General features: G+C 41.9%; 1 protein-coding gene across 1 annotated transcript in view; it reads right to left on the reverse strand.

Annotated features, from left to right (window-relative positions):
- The window catches only part of LOC144472777 (uncharacterized), a 66,451-nt gene extending 44,046 nt beyond the window's left edge, over positions 1 to 22,405 (reverse strand). Inside the window, exon 1 of the mRNA XM_078186114.1 lies at positions 22,184 to 22,405. The gene's annotated coding sequence lies outside the window, so the exon portion shown is untranslated. The remainder of the gene's footprint in view (positions 1 to 22,183) is intronic.
- Positions 22,406 to 23,678: the final 1,273 nt, after the last annotated feature.

Genomic DNA, 23,678 nt, shown 5'->3' on the forward strand with positions numbered 1-23,678 from the left:
GGCACATCGGCCGTGACTCGTTTCCATGGCGAACGACTTTCCCCGATTCCGTATCGCGAACGTTATACACTTTAGAAACGATTGGCGCGCCGTCGTCTCTCGCGCCACCCGACATCCAACGTTTCCACGGTTATTTTCCGTTAGACCCGCGAATTCGGGCGCCCCGACGGTTTCGTCAGCTTCAATTGCCATTTATTCGGTGCTGGCACTGGTGTTGCACGTACACGTGTTGCCAGCCGCCCACTTCTTAACCCACGGGCACACGTGTAATTAACCCCTTTGCCGTACCATTTTCGTCATAGTTACAATGGTATAGCACCTTTTCAATTGTAATAATTTCTTAGAAGAAAAAGAAAATTTATATTTATTCTATATAAACATGAAATAATTTTCCTGGCTCATAGTATTTCTATTCTATGAAGTACAGTAGACTTTTATGCGTACGAAATTGATTCTTACGACTCATAGCAACAGTTTCACTACTTAACAATTTTTTTAAATCTAAACTTTATTGTTATAAGAATTATTTTTAAACGCGATGGAATAATTTTAGTGGTGCCTCAGAGTCACCATTCGAGTGCAAAGGGTTAAATATTGATTGCAGGAAGACTGAATTTTATTCCAACTTAAAAGAACGGAATAACAGTCATACTTAACAGGATATTACTGCAAACCCTCATCACGACTCTGACTCGTTAAAGTACGGCAAGGGGTTAACACTTTGAGCACTGCGTTGGTCAAATATGATTGACACTAATTTCTGCGCAATTTTGAAAATTCATTTTTATTTTAACATATTTGAATAAACTGGATTTGATAATGTTTCGGATGCGACAGGGTTCTAATTTCACCGTCTATAATAAATATTAACTTAATAAATATTAACTATAATAAATATTAACTTCCTACTTTTGCTTTAATTAATTAAGTTGCTATGTGGGAATCCTAGTGTCCGATTTTTGGCGCTGAATGTGCTAATTTATTCGCGATTTAATCCGTTCGGACAATGGAAAATTTCTTTCTTGCTTCGCCAAAAAATGGTAATTGCATAAAACTATTTCTAAATAATTCGCTGCTGTTTCTATCCGATTTATTTCGTCGTCTATTTTTACGTTCTTTTACTGGAGAAATTATAATATACCGAGATCTAAAATCGACTAACAAGTATATCCTTATCAAAATTACGAAATTGAGTTCATTTAAATATTCCACAATTTTTATAATAATTCGTGCTTGGATAGATAGATACATTCAACGATGTTTATTAAATACAACACTTCGACTTCAATAATCATGGAATTAGAAATATGAATTTTTGTCATGTACCTCTGCGAAATTAGAAACCTCCTGTTGTTATACCTGCTGGACCAATTAAAACACAAATACCAGTTAAGCACACGTGCATCTATATTTATATAGACTTTTAGAATTGTTTTAAAATATTTAATACTTTAATAATATAATTAATGTTTCAATAATATAATTAATGTTTTAATATTTTCAGAATTGTGAATTCTGACGTTTAGAATTTTAAAGCGAATGGTAATTAGCTTTTCGAGATGTTTGGCAATGATCGCTTAAACTGTATTTAGTGAAAAGACAGTGGACAATGGCCGAACCCCGTAATTTCGTAATGGCCGTTTCACTAAGAGGCCGGCCAATGGGACGCGGCTGATTTTGCTCGATTCTATACAGCGATTTCCACGCGGCGGAGTTCTAATTCCACGGCTCGAAGGAAAGTGAATTCCAAATCGAGCGCGACCGGCGCCAGGGAGGCTCGTTTAGCATACCTTCAACTTTTGGCATTCGTCTTTTTTTCGAAAGCGGAGGACTCAAGGACGTCTGCGTGGACGTCATGGGGCAACGGGTTGACGACTATAAATTCGTTTAAATCTTCTGGTACCTGCGGCCAGCCGGATTCCACCGTGTCACAACAACCTTCTGATAATCGGGAAACAATCACCTCGGACCGGGCAACCCTTTGCCGGACTTCGGAGAGCCTAACCAAACTTTGAGATTTTTGGCTTTGGATAATCTGTTAAGTATGATTATTAATCTATTAAGTATGATTATTAACCTGCTAAGTATTATTATTCATACTTAGTGTAAAATTAATTATACAGGAAAACATTGAAATTGCTCTGTAATATTCGGTAAGGGTAAGGGTGAGATTTAGACTAAAATTCTAGACGATGTAAACGATTCTTTTTTTACTTGTAAAAAATATAACGGAGTAGTTTGAACCTTCTAGATTTAAGAAAAAAAAAAATATTCATGTAAATCGGACTTATAGTTGTTGAAATCAAAATTTAGAAGTGAAGGGTGTAATTTGGTCTATAATCTTTAGTAACGGTACGGTGAGATTTTGGCTAAAATTCTGGAGGATATAAACAATTTTCTTTTTCACTTCGGAAAAATATAGTAAAGTAGTTTGTACCTTCTAGATTCAAGAAAAAAAATGTTTATACAAATCAAACAAATGTTTATACAGTTTTCGTAATAAAAATACCCTGGTGCAACATGCAATTTTCTTTGCCATTTTCATCAAATACGAATATGAGACTTTGCAAATTTTCTCAAGGATATAAACAAATGCTCTTTTCACATGAAAAAAAATATGAGAGCATAGATTGAACCTCTTAGATTCAAGCAAAAAAATGTCCTTATGGATCAGACTTACGGTTTTCATAATAAAAATTCTCGAGCGCTTGCCACCTGACTGAATGTAATGAGTTCGGCTGCGCGACTGTAGTCTTGTTATCGTTTCTCAGCAGGTGTCAAGGTAATACGTCGGAGAATTCGTCGACGATTTGAAAAGCAGGCCGCGGTAGACACGGCGCATCCCGGACTTTCTAAACCGATCCGATCGAACGATACGATCGCCGCCGAGTTTATTCCCTTTCATGGCGAGTCACGATCTGCGGCCGGCACCGCTTCTTCTTCTTCGTCCCGAAGAAAACGGTTTTCCCGGTGAACCCGCGGCAGAACGTGTTACGTTACGTTGACTAACAATCGCGCTCGTCCGCAGAGAGAGAACGGCTCTCGTTTCCGGCTCGAGATCGATCGGCCGGATATTGCCTGCGGCCTCGCGTGTCGGTCCTTCGGCCCGTCGATGATCTAGATCTTCGGGTGCTCCGTCGGTGTCCGATAGTCGGCCGCTTACGTAGCGTTCGCTAGTTTGTACCTCGTGTCACGGTTTATACGGCGGCCGATCTTTTTTTTTCTCTGAAAAATCGCAAGTGCGAAGTTGATTTGTGCACTATTTTCGCGGAGAACATAAATCTTGCAACTGGCCCGGCCGGTGTCATAAATTCATTACGCGAGGCTGCGCTTTCAGCAGTGAAAGTGGAGGCTAGAAATGGACCCCTCTGCTACCTGAGAGTCCTGTAACACTGCGGTCTAACAATTCTACGAACCGAAACACGAGATTTTTAATTCAGGTCTCGTGTTCCGGGGCTCTCAAGCTCTAAAGTACTAACGTTTCAGAGTCCTGAAGGTTCAAAACAAAGGATTTTTAGATTCAAGGATCTCAAAATAGCAAAATTCTGAAATCCTGATTTCCGAATTTTTAAAGTGGCTAAATCGATAGGCTATTCTTAAGGTAACTCATCTTTTTAATATTATTAATACTCGGTGCTTGGTCAAAGTAATTCTTACACATTTCTTTATCTTATAATTGTTCGTTACATAAATTGTCCTATTTCGCTTGAGTTTGATTTAGTATACTTGATTTGACTCTATTCTATTTTATTTTCTTGTTTTACTTTATCTATTTTATTTTATTATATGACAATCCGTTAAGTGCGATTATTATTCATATATAATGTAAAAATGTATTATTTATATACAATGTAAAACTAATTAATCGTAAAATATTAAAACTGCTCTGTAATCTTCAATAAAGTAAACTGAGAGTTTAACTAAAATTTTAAGGGATGTAAACAATTTTTCTTTCGCTTAGAAAAAAATATGGCGAGGTAGCTTGAACCTTCTAGGTTCAATAAAAAAATGTTCATATGAACCAGACTTACAGTTTTTTTAAATAAAAATCCCTGAATACAGGCTGTAATTTGGTCTATAATCTTCAGTAATTCCAAGGTGAGATCTCGACTAAAATTCAACAGGCTATAAACAATTTTTGTTCACTTGAAAAAAATATGACAGAGTAACTTGAACCGTCTAGATTCAAGAAAAATCATGTTCATACAGATCGGACTTATAACAACTATATATCTATTGTATTTTACTTTTTTATTTTGTCTTATTCTATTGTGTGGTATACGATCTCTAAAGAGATGTAATTCGCGTTCCACAAGCGACGAAAGGAAAAACTCGAACTAAACGCAACGCTAATATTTAGCAACCGATGCGCAGAATTTTTCTTCCTCGCGAAGATCCTACCATCAGATCAACGAACCTCTGCGGCAGGTATGTATCCCGCGCGGCTCTTCAGCTATTACGTTATCCGGGGCATTTCCATAGCGGTGCCGGCACAATACGCAAACCGAGCGAATTTCTCACGAAAATCGACAGTCGTTCGTTCACGACCGTTGGATACATACAATTTCATCCACACGATCCATCCGGCTTTCTTGCGATCTTACATAACCGGTTAATTATCGGCTCAGCGATCAGCTCTTCCACTGTGGCAATAATAAACGCGCTCTTACCTAATCGATGAGCATCGCGATAAAGGCGGCTCGCCGAAAAAGAAGAGAAAGAGACGGACGGAAATAGAACAGCGACCGTAGAAGAAACAGAGGGGGGGGGGGGTAAAGGGTGGAGGAGGAGGAGGAGGTGGAGGAGGGGTGGTAGAAAAAGCCGCGACGCATGCAAAAACCGGAGCGCCGAACTTTCTTTCTCAACCGTGGAACACCTGTTCCGTCTAATAGCCGGCTCGGCCGGCACCGTTGGCCCGCTATCGATCGCGGGAATCTTTCGGGGTGCCGCGCGGTACGGGGGATAGAGTCGTGATCGGGTCCCTGGGATCTATAAATCACGGCGAAGCGCGCCTCTCGATCCGCGATCGAGGCTACGGGGAGAACGGCGGATTCTAGATCGCAGGATGAATGGAGCCTATCGTTAAGTTCATCCACCGATCCCAATGGAAATCGGCCGAGCATACCGACGCCGCCGTCGCCGCGGCAGCCACGGTTTCATTAGGTTTCATTATTATTCTTGCGAATGTTGTGTGCTCCATATTAATAATTACACGTAATAGTCTAGCGCGCGCGGATGAATCGCGCGGTCTACTACGGACCGGGACGCCGTCCGAGCGGACACCCGCCAGATCAATCTTGGAGCGGGCCGCTTGTATTCTGGGCTGGCATCGTGGGAATCGGATGATTTAGACAAAGATTAATTGATCGTACGAACCAATGCTACGCCGGCTTTCACTTTCCATAAAATCGTCTCGAATCGAACCGTAACAGAAGACGATTCCAGAGAGGGGATCTCGGTCGAGAGGCTGCTGGCCCCGGGTGGCATGCGCGATTTATTTATCGACGATCGATCGAACCGGTATCCTTGAAATTTTACAGTCGTTTTACCTGGAGGTTGATGCTGACGCACATTTTTTTTAACACGAATATCTATGCTCGTTTGTTAGGTAATAATTATTATAAGCTTATAAGTTTAGATCAGTAATAATGTGCCAAGTTGGAGTTCTAGTAAAATCAATTTTATAAAATTCTGCGATATAATTGGAAGCAACGGTGGAGAAAATTCTGAGCGCTTCTTCGAAGTCTCTTTTCAAGGTGCGGACAGGTGCGACAGAATTTGATAATGCCTAATCGCGGAGAAAAAATTATCAGCGGCGCCTTGCATGCTCCTTAAAAATGGCGTTGACGAAACGGCGGAAACGATTTTATAAGATACGTCCTCGGTGCCGGTTAAATAAATAATGAGCAACGTCTATGCAATAAAAATGTAAATTCGTCGTTTTATATGCACGATCGCTACCGTATCTTTCAACTGGCCCACCGTGCATTGCGTGTCGTATAAACGAGAGTAAGTGGATCCCGCGCATCGTTCCCATTCGCGTCGCGAATATTCGCAATCGCCCGGCGAGCTTAATCCCATTCACTTCGTTGCTCGCCGATGCACCGGGTCCTTAACAGTGTCACGCGCTGGAGGAGGAGGAGGAGGGAATTAAAGGAGGTTCGACAGTTTTGCAACTGTTGTAAGTCACGATAACATCGGGTACGCGAACCTGTCAACGAACGGCCGAGCATTGTGCGATTTTCGTTTCGTTCTGTTCGAACGGGTCTCCGGCCGGGACAGGCAAATGCCGTTTCGGTTATGTAAATTGTAACACACGGAAAACAAATCACCGTTAGCCGTCCGATTGCGCCTAAATGGCTGATTTGTTGATCGCAATGCGATACCCTATTACGGCGGGCTCGTGTTCCTCATTACACTTTCAAAATACGCGCCGAAAGCGGGCGCTCGCGGCCGACGCGATTTCGGTACGAAGTTCTGCGAGATTTCTTTCATGCGCATGCAAATGCTAGTCTGCGAGAACCGCGAGGTGCCGAGGACTTCGCTTAGGAGTTCGCAGAGGTCTGCGAAAATGACACCGAGAGTATTTGAGTAGCAGCTGAGATTTGGTATTTGGATATTCTTGAGTCGTGAACTGTCAGAGTTATGCACTCTTGTAATACTTATGTCATGCACTTGCAAAGTCATAGAATATTTTTAAATGGTCGAATAATGAACTCTTAAGGTCTGTAAATTTTTTGATTATTTAACTAATGATCGTCTAGGGTCACACATTTTTTGTAGCCAACCGATGAACTCTTAATATATTTTTCAAATACTCAAGTTATGGACTTCCATAATAATAGAATTTTTTAATAGTATTCTCAATAGTCTCTTAGAGTTTTAGATATTTTTAGTATATGAATCATAGACTCCCAAAGATCTACAAATTTTTTAAATACTCGAGTCTTGTACTCACAGATCCACAGGATTTTTTAATTGCGAAACTAATAACCCCAAAGTCACAAAAATTTCTATTTGCTCAAATGTGGAACTTTAAAAGTTTGAGAATATTTTCATTGTTTAACTAGTGGTCTCTCAGAGTAACAAATTTTGTTGATACACAATCCAGGTTTCCTAGTATGCTAAAATTTTTTAAATACCCAAGTCATGGACTCCCAAAGTCACAGAATTTTTTAATTTCTCAAACGACGAGATCTAAAAGTTCGAGAATTTTTTGGTTATTAAATTGATAGTCTCCTAGCGACGTTAATACACGCTCCAGAATCAAACGATTGCGTAACAATAAATTTCTACGCATTACTTGTGAAGCGCAAAAGAAAAGACAGGTACATATTTGGTATCGCAAGAGCCGTGTACCATGAAAACGGAAAGTTGGAAGCCATCAATCATATTTAAAACAAGCCTTAAATCAATCAAATCGAACCCATTGGTCGACAGTTGCGTAATCCGCAGCTTGTATTAATCTCCGCAAAATAGCAATTTTCTGGCCGCGGCGTGATGAATGCGTTTATTTACACTTTCAATGCGGTCGGTGCCGGCTGTTTTTTTTTCTTTTTAAAAGAACGTTGCCGCGATCGATATACGTTTTCTAACGGGTCCCAATTCGCGCTGAACAACCGATCGCCACCAGATCCTTTAAGGTATTACACGGCGGTAACAAATTTATTTGGCAACGTGACTCAAAACACCATAAATTTATTCCGTGGTGGCCACGTGAAAATTCAAACGGGTGATAAATCTCGTGCGCCGGTGTGCCTCCGCCGCGAGGCACTTTCGAGGAATTCATTAGAATTCGTTTGAAGTGTCGCCACACGTTCTGACTACGTTTCGATGCATTTCGCTGTTTGTGAAACAACGGTGTGTTTTATTGGTCGAACCGTCGCGCGCGGGAATAACAATCCCGCGACCGGTCTCGAGAACGCCCAATTAACCGTGTCGCGATATTTTTGTAGAACACGCGGGTCTGGGAACGTGTCTCGCGGAAACCGGCCGCGGGAAATTTGAAAAGTGATTCGCGCCGCATTCGTACAATGACGCGCGCGTTTTCTATGTATCGAAATTAGCCGAGGAGAGAGAAGCCGTACGCCGGTGGTTTTATCGTGTTTAGACGATCATCGGGGCCCGAACTCTAAAAACACGTTTACACAGCCGTTACAGCAACGCCTTCACTTTCTCCTTTTCGAAAAACGTTCTCCCGACGATCCCGGGATCGTAAAAGCGGCCCCATGAAACTCCGAGCTTCCATTACACGAACCTGTAAATTTCACTTTACGGGCGCGACTGACACGTTCGATCGTTTTATTACGTCTCCACGGCGTTACAGAATAATGCGCGCCCACGCGGCCTCATCTAATCCGGGTCGTCCACGGCCGGCTCGGCGGGATTAGGCTGTTTAATGCCAGCCCGTGTTAGTATCTTTACGATCTGCGGCCGATGAGAAATCAGTGCGACCCGAAATCATCGAAGTGGATTCATCCGAAAAGTCGGATACTCCATTGTCGACTTCGTAGCACCGCAGCTCGATTAAAAAAAATCGTAGATCGATCTTTAATATCTCGTTTCAAAGAAGAAACTCTAATCTATAATTTCACGTTAGCTTCAATACCAGGAAAAAATTTCCAACGCGTGTATCGTGGTTAAAATATATAATGGTCCTACGAGTGACCATTTCCATTTCTTAAGAGTAATTCAGGCGTAAAAAGATTTTTAAAAAAAAGATTACGCAACCAATATCGAAAGTAGAAGCCACGGCCTTCGAAACGAGCTACGATCGATCACCGCTCGATCATTTTTTTAGGAAGTTACGGCAGCGCGATAGCAGACATTTTTCCCGTAACGTAATTAAGGATTCATCGTTTCGCCAAACGCGTCGATGGATTAGGTGCAAAACCTCTTAATCCCTCGAAGAAAGAAGCCGGGTCTCCTAATGGCTGGCTCGGCTCTATCAATGTCTCTTTTATCGGGGCCCGATCGGCACCAATCGATCAGCGGGAGCAATCGAGAAACCTTTCGAAACTCGACGACAAGGAAAATGAAGTTCTCCCGCGCTGGGAAAGGATCGAGCTCGCCGGCGGAACAAGCGTTGACGCGGCTATCTTCGATGGATCGAACAGCCGTGGATCTATTAACATCGAATGGGATGCTGTTCGAGAAGTATTCCGGGAATGATTGCCGTTACGATCCGCAAAGTTCACGGGTGCCTTGTTACGTGCCAGCGCGAAACACCGGGGCAAATATAGAAAAACCCGTGCTTCCAACGAGACGCCGCGCCGGGATAATGTTTAATTACCGGGAGGGGGGGGGGGGGATGTGGTATTTCGCAACGCGCCCGGCAACAGCTTCCATATGTTTCCGTTGCACTCCAGTTTTCATAAGCATTACGCAACCGCGGAGAACTGCATTTCCTGGGCGACGAATGTAACGAGATGCCGACGGTGCCGCGGTACAAGCCTAACCTGGCCCCCGTGTGTCCGAAGCGGTACGATAATTCGCGATCGCTCGAAAATCCGTTCCGAATTTTTCCCCGCGCAATGGCGAACCCCGCGACGAAACCGCCCGAGGTGATCGCGTCATTCGATTACCCTCCGCGATCCGGAAATCGCTCGACGGTGTATCGTTTACCGACAGCGACATATCGATTTTCCTTGACACGAATACCGAGGGAAGAGTGCGCAACGCTGAAACGAAAGCTGCCAAACAGAAGTACCGTATGCTTCCTATGGTGAACAGAACTAGTTGATATGTAGACGACAAATATTGTTTTTTTGTTGGAGCGGGATGTAAGGATTTAAGGATCTAAAATTAGCTGAAGTCTTAAAGTACAATCGTCTGTGAGTGACGAGGTCTTAGAGTACGAGAATCAGAGAGTTATAGGATCTTATAGTCTGAACGTTCCAAGGTTCCAGAGTTTTATAGTTTTGGAATTCGAGACTCTTAACCCCCTGCACTAGTTAACTTAACCCCGCCTTAATTATTTCCTTGATGTCATGAGGTAATTCTAGCGTCCCGATTGTCCTCGTTTACTTTCATTCCCAGATTTCGATGACAGGGGATTCAAATTTTGTTTTAATTTAATAGAACCAAATGGCAGCCATATTTATCGAAACGTACATGAAACATTCATCTGACTCGTTATTATATGTAGTGCAAGGGGTTAAGGATCTAATAGAATCCAAGAATCCTAGGGTCCAGGGATCTATAAGTCCTAAGGACATAGAGTTCTAGAAACTTGAATGTTTTGGATCATGGAATCCTACGGTGTTTCAGTTCTAGGACGTTATAGCTCTGAAGTCCTAAATTGTTAGGGTCTTGGAGTGCAATGATCTATGAGTCCTAAGATCGCAGAGTACTAAGATCATATAGTGCTAAGGTTCTAGAGTTCTAAGGTTCTAGAGTCCAATATTTTAAGAGTCCTGTGGTCCTAGAGTTCAGTGACCTATAAGTCCAAAGGTTTTGGAATCTAAGAGTCCTACAATCCTAAAATTTTCGAATTTTGTAGCCGTGGAAACCTAAGCTGTTATTGACTTATAGTCCAAGAATTCTATGGACTTAGAGTTCAAGAGTCTAAGAATCCTATGGGCCTAGAGTCCAAGAGTCTTAGAATACATTAACCTAAAATTCACGAGTCCTACAATGCATGAACCTAAAGTCAATGATTCCTAGAGTCTATGGATCTAGAGTCCAAGAGTTTTAGAATGCACAGATCTAAATTCGAAGACTCCTAAAGTCCATCGACATTAGAATCCTACACTCCTAGGATCTCAGAGTCCCGAAATCCAACAGTCTTTGACTCCTAGCTCATCAGAGACCACAAAACCTACACTCAAGCACCCCAGAGGCCAAAGATCCACGTGTCCCAATTACTTAAGGAACCATCAGTCCAAAGACCTCAACGTCCAAGACGCCCAGAGCCACAAAACGATCTCAGCGGCCTCCCAATCGTCCGAACGATTACATAAAAGAAAGCTGACTTTAAATAGTCCATTTGTATCTACTTTCCACAGCTCGCCGACAGGTACCGCACGAAATCTGCGTTTCTTGCTCATCTTTTTCTAGCACGATCGTCACTCGTCAATCGATTGCTGCTCGACGATAATCGATACCGAGTTACGCAACAAGGCTGTTCTTACAGGCTCGAAACGCTTTGTGAGACTTTCCCGAATGCGGCGCGTTGCGGAAAGGGCACTGGCCGCCGAACTATAATGCACAATGTCCCCGGTTCTGTTTCGTCGCCCGAGAACGAGCGTCGGCAAATTTTCTTGTCGATTAACACGATTTAGCCGGGGCGAATTACGTAAACGCCGGGGGTTCGACGATCCTTTCACGTTAATACCATCCTCGTACTCGCTTCGCCCGCCACCGGGGGCAGTGGGAATCGCATATGTAAACACGTCCTTTGCCGATGGAAACGTGTGCATGACTGATGTGAGAAATGTTCCTGGCGGTTTCAGGTTCCTGCGCCACGCGCGGTTCACATTTTAGCAGGATTTCGTTCGTGCTCCCTGCCGGAGAGACTCTCTTGCACCGTCGCGGACTGAATTCCCCGTGTACCGGTCTACGGAATGCTAGGCTGTCGCCCAGGCTCTGTCGACGGTGACACTTTGACTGTCACCTGAAGATAACGCCAGCTTGACTCGCAGGAGTTAATCGACGCTGTCATCGGCAAGGACGAATTGATTGAGATATCCTAGCGTGGTAGATGATCGGTAGTTGAGCAATTTAACTGTAGGAATACGTCGATAATCCAAAGGTCGTGGGGATTTAGAGAGACAGCGTTGGAAGACGTGGGATCATATAATTTTATGGTGTTGGGGTTCGAGGGGAATGGGGCTCTGGGGTTTTAAAGTACAAATATCGCACGATCAAAGGATTCTGGCATTTAAATGAGGTCCTAAACTCTGAGGATAGTCTAGAGTTATTCTAATAGTTTTAAAGTACGAGGTCCATAAATTCTAAGAGTTTTAAGTTCCTAGAGGTTTAATAGACTGAGTCCTAAAAGCTTGGAGTTCAAAGCCTTAGAGACCTAGAGTCCGAGATTCCAAGAGTTCAAGAGTTTTAGGATTCAAAAGCTCTTGAATCTAAGAATTTAAGAGTTCAAGAGTTCTAGAGTTCAAGAATCATAGAGGAAAATATCTTAGAATCTAATAGTGCAAGAGTCCAAAATTCCAAGAGTCATAGAGTCCAAAAGTCTTTGAATCTAAGACTTCAAACGTCCTAGAGTTTAAGAGTCTTAAAGTGTAAGAATCTTAGAGTTCAAAAGCTCTACAATCTAAGAGTTCAAGAGCCCTACAGTCCAAGAGTCTTGGAGCCTTTCAGTTCAAGAATCCCAGGGTCAAAATATCTTAGAACCTAAAAGTTCAAACGTCGTACAGTTAAAAAGTCTTGAGTCCAAGAATCTTATTCCTAGAATCAAAGAGTTCATAACTCCTAAAATCCAAAAGTCCAAGAGCCCAAAATGATCTTCTACAGTCCAACAACCTTAACCTCCAATAGTTCCACTAATTAAAGAACCCAAAGTCTATAATCCCCATGATTTAATAAGAACCCAGATTCCCAGGAACCCATAGTCCAGCAACCCCCATCCTCGCCTAATCGTTCGCAGGCTACACACGATAATGATCCGTGACGTAGCAGTACCATTATCTCCGGTACCTGTCGGCCGGCGCAGTCCTAGAAAATCCTTTGAAAGGATTCGATACAACAAATGGTTGACATTTCACGGTGGGTTACATAAAAGCTGTTTCCGAATCGAAACAGAGAAACTTCGACTATCGCCGCGCCGGTAGGATATACTGGTCGCCGTGCCGACGGTGCGCCGCGCGGCGTGCCAATAAGACGAGAACCGCCAGCAGCGATAGTTGCCGGACAACTGGGTAACCAGTCAGCTTTCATTTTCGATAACTACCCGTTCAAATGTCTGCATTCTTTTCAAAGGTCGATAATCGCGCGTAAGACCGTTAATCGCGAGCGAAAAAAATTGTCAAACTGGTTGATAAATCTTATCGGGTCCGCGGTTATAATTAGGAGGCCGGTGCGCGGCGATTTTTTTTTTTACCTCTCGGTTATGTAACAACGTTACGAGGAACCGTACCCGCGAACGAAAGACAATGACCCTTCATTTGCATTTAGATTTTTCCAGCCGGCTTTTCCTGCCCCCATTCACCGGCCAACCCCCCATTGTGAATCGAAACGCGACTCCGACGGTGATAATACGAATCCTGTAACTTTGTTATTCGACAGTCAAAGATTCTGACGACATTATTGCAAACCTCATAACAAATTAATTCATTGCAAATATAATACTTCGTTCTTTAATTTTTATACGCTATTATACAAAGAGATCGTTAACGTTAAACTCTTATGTATACTATTTACGATAGTATTCTATAATTACGCGTCGATTTGTAAAAATATTTTCACCCGCGAATAAATGAATAAATAAAGGATTGCGCGTTAAAAGCGCAGACAGGAGTACGTAACTTCCTTGTTCGATTTTAAATAGTTTAATTTATGGAATCGAAGGAGGAAGAGCGAGTCTTCTAATTTCCTCGTCGATCCAGATCAAGCAGATTGTGCATCGAGGCGCAGTTATCGCGGATCGAACCGCGCGCTGTTTCCGCGATTTTCCTGCTAAAAACATTTCAACCGGGAGACACAAATATCGGCGAGTGCAATTTCTCTTACGCACGCATTACGCGAGGCAGTAATTTATTATATTTCTATACTAGATGAAGCAATAGTTGAAATACCTAAATGATTTTACTTTCCCTATAAATTAATTTTCTCTCGCAAAGAAGCATTTCAATAACTGTTTCGAGTAATTCTCGAACGGAATAACATGTTACTTGAGATAAATAATTCTGAAAGAGATAAAATCATATGTTACTCGAGATAATATAATATTTCAGATATCGAATCACGATCGAAAGAGAAATTAATTGAACTGGGGAATTTCAACAATAGTGCCGTTTTCTTATTTTGTAATTCTGCAGACTTGAGAGAGGAAGGTGCTCAAATATATTACATTATTACAGGCAGTTTTATAACAAAAATTGTACAATGCGAAATAAATTCGATCTTCTCGCTTCAATAAAGCAATGCATGTCAATTACTGCTTGGTAGGTTATATATTAATCATTTTAATTAGTTGATATCAGTAGATCATCATTCCTAGCGTCTTTTAATATTTTTACTGCCTCCACAGTTTTTCTCATGCAGAGTTCGAGGACTATTGTCATCCATCGACAACAAGTGTTTCTAATACATTTATGGTACGTTAATTCTACTAAATTAACTCTGGTACTACATGCCATTCTTCTATAGCACTTTCCTAGCTGAACCTGATATCAAAGGTCTCAAAATACTATATAACTTCATAATGAAATATAATACAAGAATTTAACCTTTCGCACTCGAAGTCATTGTAAGTGTAAATGTGAAATAATTTTCCTGACTCATAGTATTTCTATTCTTTGCAATAAAGAGCGCAGTTTTATACGTACGAAATTGATTCTTGCGACTCATAGCAACAGTTTCACTACTCAACAATCTTTTAAATCTAAACTTTGTTGTTATAAAAATGATTTTGGAATGTAATAGAATAATGTCAGTGGTGCTTCAGAATTACCATTCGGGTGCAAAGGGTGAATTATTAATCATTTGCATTCGAAGCCATTTTAACTGTAATTCTAAAATAACTTTTTTGACATATAGCATTTCCATTTTATACGACAAAATGTATTTTATGCATACGAAATTGAATCTTGTAACTCGCGTAACAACAGTTATACTTTTACTAATTTTTGAAATCTAATTTTCTATAACATAGAAATGATTTCGAAACGTTCTGTAACAATTTTAGTGGTGCCTCAGAGTCACCACTCGAGTGCAAAGGGTTAATTTCTTATTAATTCCTACAAAACTGTAGTCTGCTGTATAAACCTCATAATGCTTCAAGCCAATAATATATATAAATAAGTAAGTAAGTAAGTGAATTAATAAATAAATAATTGAATAAATACATGATAAATCGTTAGCATCGTTGAATTGTTTCTTAGCGTTGCCAGCACGATCCGGAGACCTTCCCCTTGCTATAGATGGAGTCGCGGCGATCGCTAATAAGCAACGGCGCGCGGAGGCGTGCAGAAACGCGAGAGAAACACGCCGGTAAAAACGGTTTCCTTGGTCGGGGATCCGATTAATCTTGTTTACCCCGGACCCGAACGGACACCGTTTCCTGATACCTCTCTCGATTCCACCCAGACTTTTATCCCGGCGGCAGACCGCGAATTAAACTGGTAACCAGAAGTCGCGCGACACGGCTACCACCCCGGTAACGTTGATAAAGAAAAAGCGCAACCGGTACGGGCGCCGGGTTCGATTTTTACGATTGTTAACAGAGCGTTATGCGATTGTACGAGCAAAAGCGAATCGAAAAGAGGAAATACCGTTTTCATGTTTTCCAGCCAGACGATTTCCGAGAATATCGATCGGGAACGGTTCGGAAACCGCGCGCGCGCCTCGAGCGTGTTCGGCCCTCGGTCTCTCTCTCTCGAAAAGGAGACCCTCTATGATAAAATCGTGCTCGCCGGTTTTTCCGCTGTTTTTCCCACAGAATACCATACCGCGGGATTGAACCTTTCCAATTTCAGCTGCTTCGCACAGGTGCGATCGAACGCTGCCCGCCGCTGCTCGCCACGCCCGATCTTCAATTCTCGTTTCCGTCCGGACTTTCTCGTGCTTTTTCGATTTTTATCTCCGCGCGGTGATTTCCCCCAGCATTTTGAATATAAACGCTTGTTAAAACGACTGCGACGACGTGATTTCCTAAAATTCTAAACCATGGTATCGTGACACGGTTTGCGATAATTAATTTGCTAAGAGAAAGCTGCCCGTTGACGGCAAACGTGGCGGAGCTCTGAAACAGCGACGCGTGTATCGTCTTGTAAAAATGACAATTTATTTACATCCTCCACGGTTTTTAGCACGCGGTCCAATAAATACGTTCAATAATTTTCAATGATAACAGCTGTATGATTTCGATAATAATAGTAATAATAATAATAATTATAAAATAAGAAACGTGAGATCGATTCAGCGGTACCGAGCTCGATCTAAAAATTGTAAAATATTTTTAAGGCATCTAGGAGCTGATAAATTATTGTTCGACGACGTGAAAACATGTCAGCTGACGAGCAGAATATTTTCGAAGGAACCCCGGTGCCAGGTTTCACCGGTGTAAATGAATTTTTTGGACCAGCTCCTACGTTTGACGAGGCTTTCATTTATTTGGAGAGCCGGTCCCAGCGCGGCATTCGGCCGCCAATTCCGTCGTTTCCATGAATCACCCGCGGCTGTAATTGGTGTCTCGTCAGTGCTATCGGGGAATAGTTTCTCATTAATGGAAATCGCTTCTCCGGCGTAGCCGTTCGATAATTCAATAGACGATTCACAGCGGAAACCGGTTCGACGAGTGTGGTCCCCGGAGAAAGGGGCTCATTCACAGGGCCGGACAATATATTATTGTATCGAATTTACCGCATAAATTGTAACGACCGAACAATGGTATTTACGGCATCGCGTCCATTACGCGCGGGCCTGATTGCGCGCGCGGCTTGTCCGTGGCGGCGCGAAAGAAAACAAGAGAGGGCCGGGGGCCGGGGGCCGGGGAGCTGGTCGCATGAATCGCCCGCGCGACCCCTGATAAATGCTCGTTCCCCGGAAGTCTGTGCGCGGTTCTGAGGATAGATGGTATTTATGATCCTTCGCGCAATCATCTGGTCCGCGTGGAACGGTAACAAGAGCCGCCGCGCACCGGTCCGGAAACTCGTTTATCCCGGCCGAAATTCAATTTCTCAAATTTACGGTTCACAGAAATGCAAGCGTTCATTAATAAAGACATTATGCGGTGATACGAAGCGAAGCCAATTATTCTGTAAGTTAAATTTTAAATTGGGTCCTAATTTTTATTTCGAAGAGGACATTATGTGGATAGTTATACATATTTATGAATCTATTAATTGATTAATTATCGACGGCGTTAAGTCTTTTAAGAAACCCACTTTCGTGTTACTAGAATATAAAATTATTATCAACCCTGCTATTATCTTCAGGATTTAACTAATATAATAAATACTCATTTTTGTTGAGATTTACGTGATTTAGTAATTTAATTTTTTTATTTAATATAGTAATTTTATTTTCATTCTCCATTTTAAGACCAATTTTGTACTTTACATATTGCAGAACACGCAATACAGCGCAGTCATTTGCATAATGTAGTACACATAGCACGGTATTTCTCACTTTGTAGTATAGTACAGTGCTTTGTACTATAGTACAGTACTTTGTAATATAATACAGTAATATAGTATTTCATGTGTTGGATCATCGTTTGTACGAGCCGCAAATTCTTCACAACAGTTTCGAAAAATTGCAACAGCATTATGTTTGCACGCGCTCGCGACGCGATCGTCCGACGTATAAATAGACATCGCGATGAATTACATCGCGTAGGCTGACAAAAATCCTTGCGCCGGAGGGCACGGGATCGCTCGAGAGGATCGGCGGGTACCGATGATTTCTAATTGGTAGAAAGCAACGGCGATGATGCCTCCTTTTTCCCCGTTTCGCTCCGGCGGCCGGCGGAACAGATTTTCCACCAAGGACAAATAGTTACACGACCGAGCGCGATAATAAGACCGTTCAACCGGTGAAAACCGAGATCGCTTTCATTTACAAGTGTGTAATTAACTGCGACTATTTTTAGAAACGCTCCTCCTCTACGGATACATTTTGCAAACGCCCGAGATTGTCGCTGACCGATTACGAATATCTTGGAAACAGCTGAGACTTTGATTTTCAATACAGCTGTATTAATTTTTACCTACCGTTGCTTGTTTATCATTCGTTCTTTATTATCTACAATTTCTGATTTGTCATTCAGTATTTAGTATTTATGATTTATCATTCATTCATTATTATTTACAATTTATTATGTATCATTCACTCTTTATTATTTACGGTTTATTACAATTTATAATTCGTTCATTATCATTTATGATTTATTATCATTTGTCATCCGTTCATTATCATTTTCGATTTACTATTTCTAATTCATTTTATATCATATACTATTTATTATATATCAGTTACTATACATTATTTACTATGAATTACTTGTCATTTACAATTCATCATTCTTCAATTATTACTTGCTACGTACAGTTTGCTATTTACTATTCGTAATACAAGTGTAATAAACCCCATTAACGTCAACGAAAGTGCGAATAAAATGAAACGAAGCTGACGGAAAAGCAGAAATCCGTCGAGAAACGGTAAGAAAATATGTAACGAGATCGGCAATTAATTTTCATAATTTTCTGGAAACAAAAAAGTGGAGGATTAATGGTTTTCAGGGTTGAGCGCGGAGTTTCAGGATCACCGCGCAGGATTTGCAAATGGCTTGCTTTCAGCCGGGATATTTATCGCGCCGATTAGATAACAATTGCAGTGTGAGATTCGCCAGATGCATTGCGCTCGATTTGCAATCGGTGTTGCGTTCCTCGCAGCGTAAATAAGAAAGCATTCCCGTGACGTTATCTAACTGCGAGAAATCTAAGAGTTCCGTTTCACTTCGTGGCGAGTCACCATAAATCAAAGCAATACTTGCGTATTATTGTCCCTATCACAGCCACGTCAAAGAATGCGCTGGCAAATCGGCGCAGAAAGGAAATAGCGCGCTCGAGAGAAAGAGTGAGAGAGAGAGAGAGAGAGAGAGAGAGAGCGACTAAGGTCCACAGTCATTTAATTGTAATTAAAATCGAATCCTTCATGCACGAGCATGTGACAGAAATATACCGATTCGCACAGACTATAAATTCAGTTTTAATGATCGCAACGTGGATCGTGGTATAGCAATTAATGTCGTAATAACAATGCTTAATTGTGATTACTATATCATAACTACTAGTGCAGTGAATCACCTAATTTCTCGTAACCTTTGTTCCTGAAAGTTTATTCGATTCAGAACTTTTTACAGGTGCGAGGAATTCTTCGTCGGATTTCAAAGTTATGGTCTTTCAAAAACGTAAAGTACTTGACTCATTGTTTCTTGATAATTTTGAGTTCTCAACTGATCGTCTTCCAAGACTATGATGCACTTTACCTGACTAATGCAGTTTCAGGATTTTCGAGTACATTATTTATGCATTCCTAATACTCTTCAAGATTTTATTTGACTCATGGATTCATAGAATCATTTAAATACTTGACTCATGCATGCCTAATGCTTTCAAATACTTAATTCTTGAAGTTTCAATACTTTGATCAATCATGCACTTCCAGAATTTATGAATATATTTGTAAGTAAATTATGAGTAAATTTAAATACTCGACTCATTGATTTATAATATTTTGCAACATTTTATTTAACACATGAGCTCCCAGGATTTTCAAGTACATGTTTCTCAATCATTTTTATCACCTTCCTTGACTCATGTATTCGGGAACTATTTAAATACTCTACTCATGAACTCCCAGATCTTCTAAGTACTTGACTCTAGAATTCCAAATACTTTAAAGTACATTATTCAACCGCGCATTTCCAGAACTTCTAAATACTTCATTGATTGATTTAGAATATATTTAAATACTCGACTCATTGACATACAATACTTTGCAATACTTTACTTAACACGTTGATTTCCATAATTTTTGAGTACACGTTTTCTCAATCATTTTTACTACCTTCCTTGACTTATGGACTCCTAAACTATTTAAATACTCTACTCAAGATGTCGAAGAACTTTAAAGTACTTCACTCGTGAATTCCAAAGACTTTAAATTACATTACTCAACCGTGCGCAGATCCAGAACTTCTGAATACTTCGCCAGTGACCTTTGAAAACTATGGACACCAGCCTGGCCACGCGACGAAGTTCCAACAACTAACGCAATCAGAATTTGTTGATTTCGTAAATCATGAATAACAGAACCTTGATGGCGAATTGATTCAAGGGTCCGAACCGTTTCGACGACCCGACAGACGAAACGAGCTGATCTCCCCCGGGTTAGATTGTCTTCATACAGTCATCAATCAGTGACAGTGCCGAGGCACGCTTTCTTAATGCCACACCGCGCGGCCCGTTGCAGCTCGCTAAACAAAAATAAAGATTCCACGCCGCCAATCAGCGCGATTCCTTGCGCAACAGGTGGTTCGCCTAAGTGTCTGGGATCCGCGAAAAAGAGGCGGTATCGTCGCGCACGTACCCCCATAATCGCGGCAATAAATTCACTCGGTGATTCTTTCCCTACCCGCGTACGAGAGACCGGCGCGTTCCATGGAACCGATCCGTAGATCTACGAAGCACCAACACAGTTTCTCAGTTAATTTACCGGATGCTTTTCTTTTTTAGTTCGTCGATCGAACGGGATTTATGCAAACACGGTCGCTCTCCGTGGTTGGGAGATCATTTCTGGAGCAACGCGGAGTAATTGATTGCTCCGTGTTGCGCCAATTTCTGAATACGTTCGGACAGGGAAACCTGTGTCTGGCTAATAGCGGGTTTCGTGGAGGTCCGCGGGCCTCTGTTCGCAGAGTGCCGCAATACGAAGGTGTCTGCCGGGTTAATAAATATGTCTTGATCGTTTCCAAGCTTCTGGGAGACTGCGAGTGAGGTATCCATCAGTTCTGGCAGGCCGTGAGTCGATTAAAGTATTCCAAAGCGTTGCGAATTCGAGAGCCAAACACTTAAAAGCTCTGCGAGTTCACGACTCGAGTATGTTTTAATAGTTCTGAGAGTATTGGGAATTTTATGATTTATTTGCCATGTGTTTGAAAGCGAGTCCTTGTGTCAAGTAAAATACTGCAAAGAATTGTATATCAGTGAGTCAAATATTTAAAATTGCTGAGAGTCCATCAGTGAAGTATTCATAAGTTCTGGAAGTGTGTGAGTTGATCAAAGCACTCCAGAGGATTGGAAACTTCAGTGACAAGTATTCGAAAGTTCTGAGAGTCCATAGATTGGATATTTAAACAGTTCTAAAAATTCATGAGTCAATTAAAATTGTATAGAGTACTGGGCATTCATAGACCATATATCCGGAAGTCCTGGGAGTCTATACGTTAAATAAAATATTACAGAAAATTGTCAACTAATGAGTCGAGTATTTAAAACTGCTGAGAGTCCATCAGTAAAGTATTCAGAAATTTTGGAAGTGCGTGAATTGAACAAAGTACTCTGAAACATTTGAAATTTGAGTGCCAAGTACTTGATAGTTCTGAGAGTCCATTGGTCGAGTATTTAAATAGTTCTGAGAATCCATATGTGAATTAAATTGTTAAAAAGTATCGGGCATTCATAGATCATGTACTCGGAAGTCCTGGGAGTCCACACGTTAAATAAAATATTGCAGAAAGTTGTAAATTAATGAGTCTAGTACTTAAAATTGCTGGGAATATATCAGTGAAATATTCAGAAATTCTGGAAGTGTACGTGTTGAATAAACTTCTCCAAAATATTACAAATTCGAGAGCCGAGCATTTAAAAGTTCTATAAGTCCATCGCTCGATTATCTGGATAGTCCATGCATTAAATAAAATAATTCAGTGTTGTAATCAATGAGTTGAATATTTGAAGTTTCTGGGAAAGTACTTCAAAGTACTGGAAATTCAGGACTCAAGTATGCAAAAGTCCTGGAAGTCCATGAGTATAATGATACATTCACAAGTACTGCCAATCCATGAGTCAAATATTCAAAAGTCCAGGTTTAAAGAGACTCAATCATTAAAAAATCTTAGGAGTCCAAGACTCAAGCAATTAGAAGTTTCAGGAGACCATGAGTTAAATTCTCAAAGCATATCAATATGTACTGAACAGTACTAGAACTCCATGGGTCAAGTACTCAAGAATCTTAGGAACCAACGAGTATCCCAGAATTCTACACGAGTACCCCAAAATTCACACCCAATTAATATCACACATATATTACTATCATACCCAATTAATATCACATATACATTAATATCTCACCCAATAAATATCACATATATTAACATCTCATCCACCTGATATCATATAAATATCAACACCGTACAAACTCGATACATAAAAATTCATCTATTAGCAGAAAAATTCCTAGAAGAAACGTAGAATGACTTAGATTATGAAACGAACGTTACCGGAGGAATCCTGCTGGCGTCGATGACTCGTCCCCGGTTGATCGATGTTCGTTCGACGACCCCTGAGCGATCGGCAGAGACGGCAGCGCGCAGTGTCCACAGGTTGGTGCCAGGCTATCGGTCCCTAGACGCACGCAGGATCACGCGCATGTTAACGCACAGAGCTTCCACACAGTCGGCACAACTCATTCTATCCGGACACGTGAGTCTCGATCGAGCATTCTCGGCCCGGGCATCGATCCTGTACACCACCAAACACAAAACCGATTTAATCCACGGCTCTGGCCTCGGGACCGTCTCGATAACTCCTGATCGTGTTATCCACCTGAGATATCCTCGCCGGTAAACACTTTCTCCCTCCTCCCTTTCCCTTTCTCTCCGGGCGCCCTCCCTCCCCCGCCGCGCGGCCACGAAAATAACCGTGATTGCACAGAGAAACACGTCGACGATTTCTTCGAGTCACGAATTCCTAGGCCGAGCGTAGAAACCGGGCACGTGCCGCGACGATCGGACTTAGAGGACCCGCCGGCACGAACCGAGCAAGGTTTCCGCCGATCGGAGTTCTTCCGGTGTGCCTTCGCGGACCACCTGGTGGTCCTTTGAAGTCGCGCGAAATATCGAAGGCCTTGTCGAACTCTGTCCAATCGAACAGTTACTACCTAAAATCGCTCGGCACTCTGCGAACACTTCCGTCGACGGAGACTCTCTCTCTCTCTCTCTCTCTCTTTCTCTCTTTCTCTCTCTTTCGTCTCCCCGGGAAACCACGAGAGATCACGGCCCACCAGGATCCACGTCCGGATTCGTCAACCTCGCTCCGTGGAAGCGATCGTCAGACTAAAGTCATCGTTCCACTGGAAACCGAGTACGTGCATGGGTTTCTTATCCCTCCTGTTAGCTCGAAATCCGTTCCTTCTCTCTCCTTCTCGTTCAAGCTGTGCCTCCCTGTCGCCTGGAACTCTCACTGCCTCTCTCTCTATCTCTCTCTCTCTCGCCCTCTCGACACCGCTCTCGCTCTCTCTCTCTCTCTCTTTCTCCCACCGACTGGCTCACTCACTCCTTCTCCCTCTTGCCGATTCTGTCATCGACTGTGGTAGGGGCTCCAATTCCAAGGATACCGGCCGTCGATTGGAAAAAAATTCATTTCGCGGACAATTTGGAAATGGGATTTTGCGAGAGACGACTTTTCGGAATTTTTTTTCGGGAACGTCGATCGAGATGTTGGCTTTTGAATCTTCGCGGGCATATTTTGACGACTTCGAGCGAGGTTTGAGGATTTTTTGGAGCCGCCATTGACGTAATTGTGCATGGTTGTGTCGATGTTTCGTGAGAGCTGCTGTGGAGTGGATAAATAGCATTGTCGGATCTGTAAGTATTGATCTGTAGAAGTTTATTTGGAAAAATGTGTCTGTAAAAATATATCTGTAAGAAACGCGAATCATATCACTCGTTTTTTAAGTAAATGAGATCAAGATTTCTTCTCTATTTCGTAATCAAT

The sequence above is a fragment of the Augochlora pura genome, chromosome 7 (genome assembly GCF_028453695.1).
Source record: "Augochlora pura isolate Apur16 chromosome 7, APUR_v2.2.1, whole genome shotgun sequence".
Taxonomy (NCBI): Eukaryota; Metazoa; Arthropoda; class Insecta; order Hymenoptera; family Halictidae; genus Augochlora; species Augochlora pura.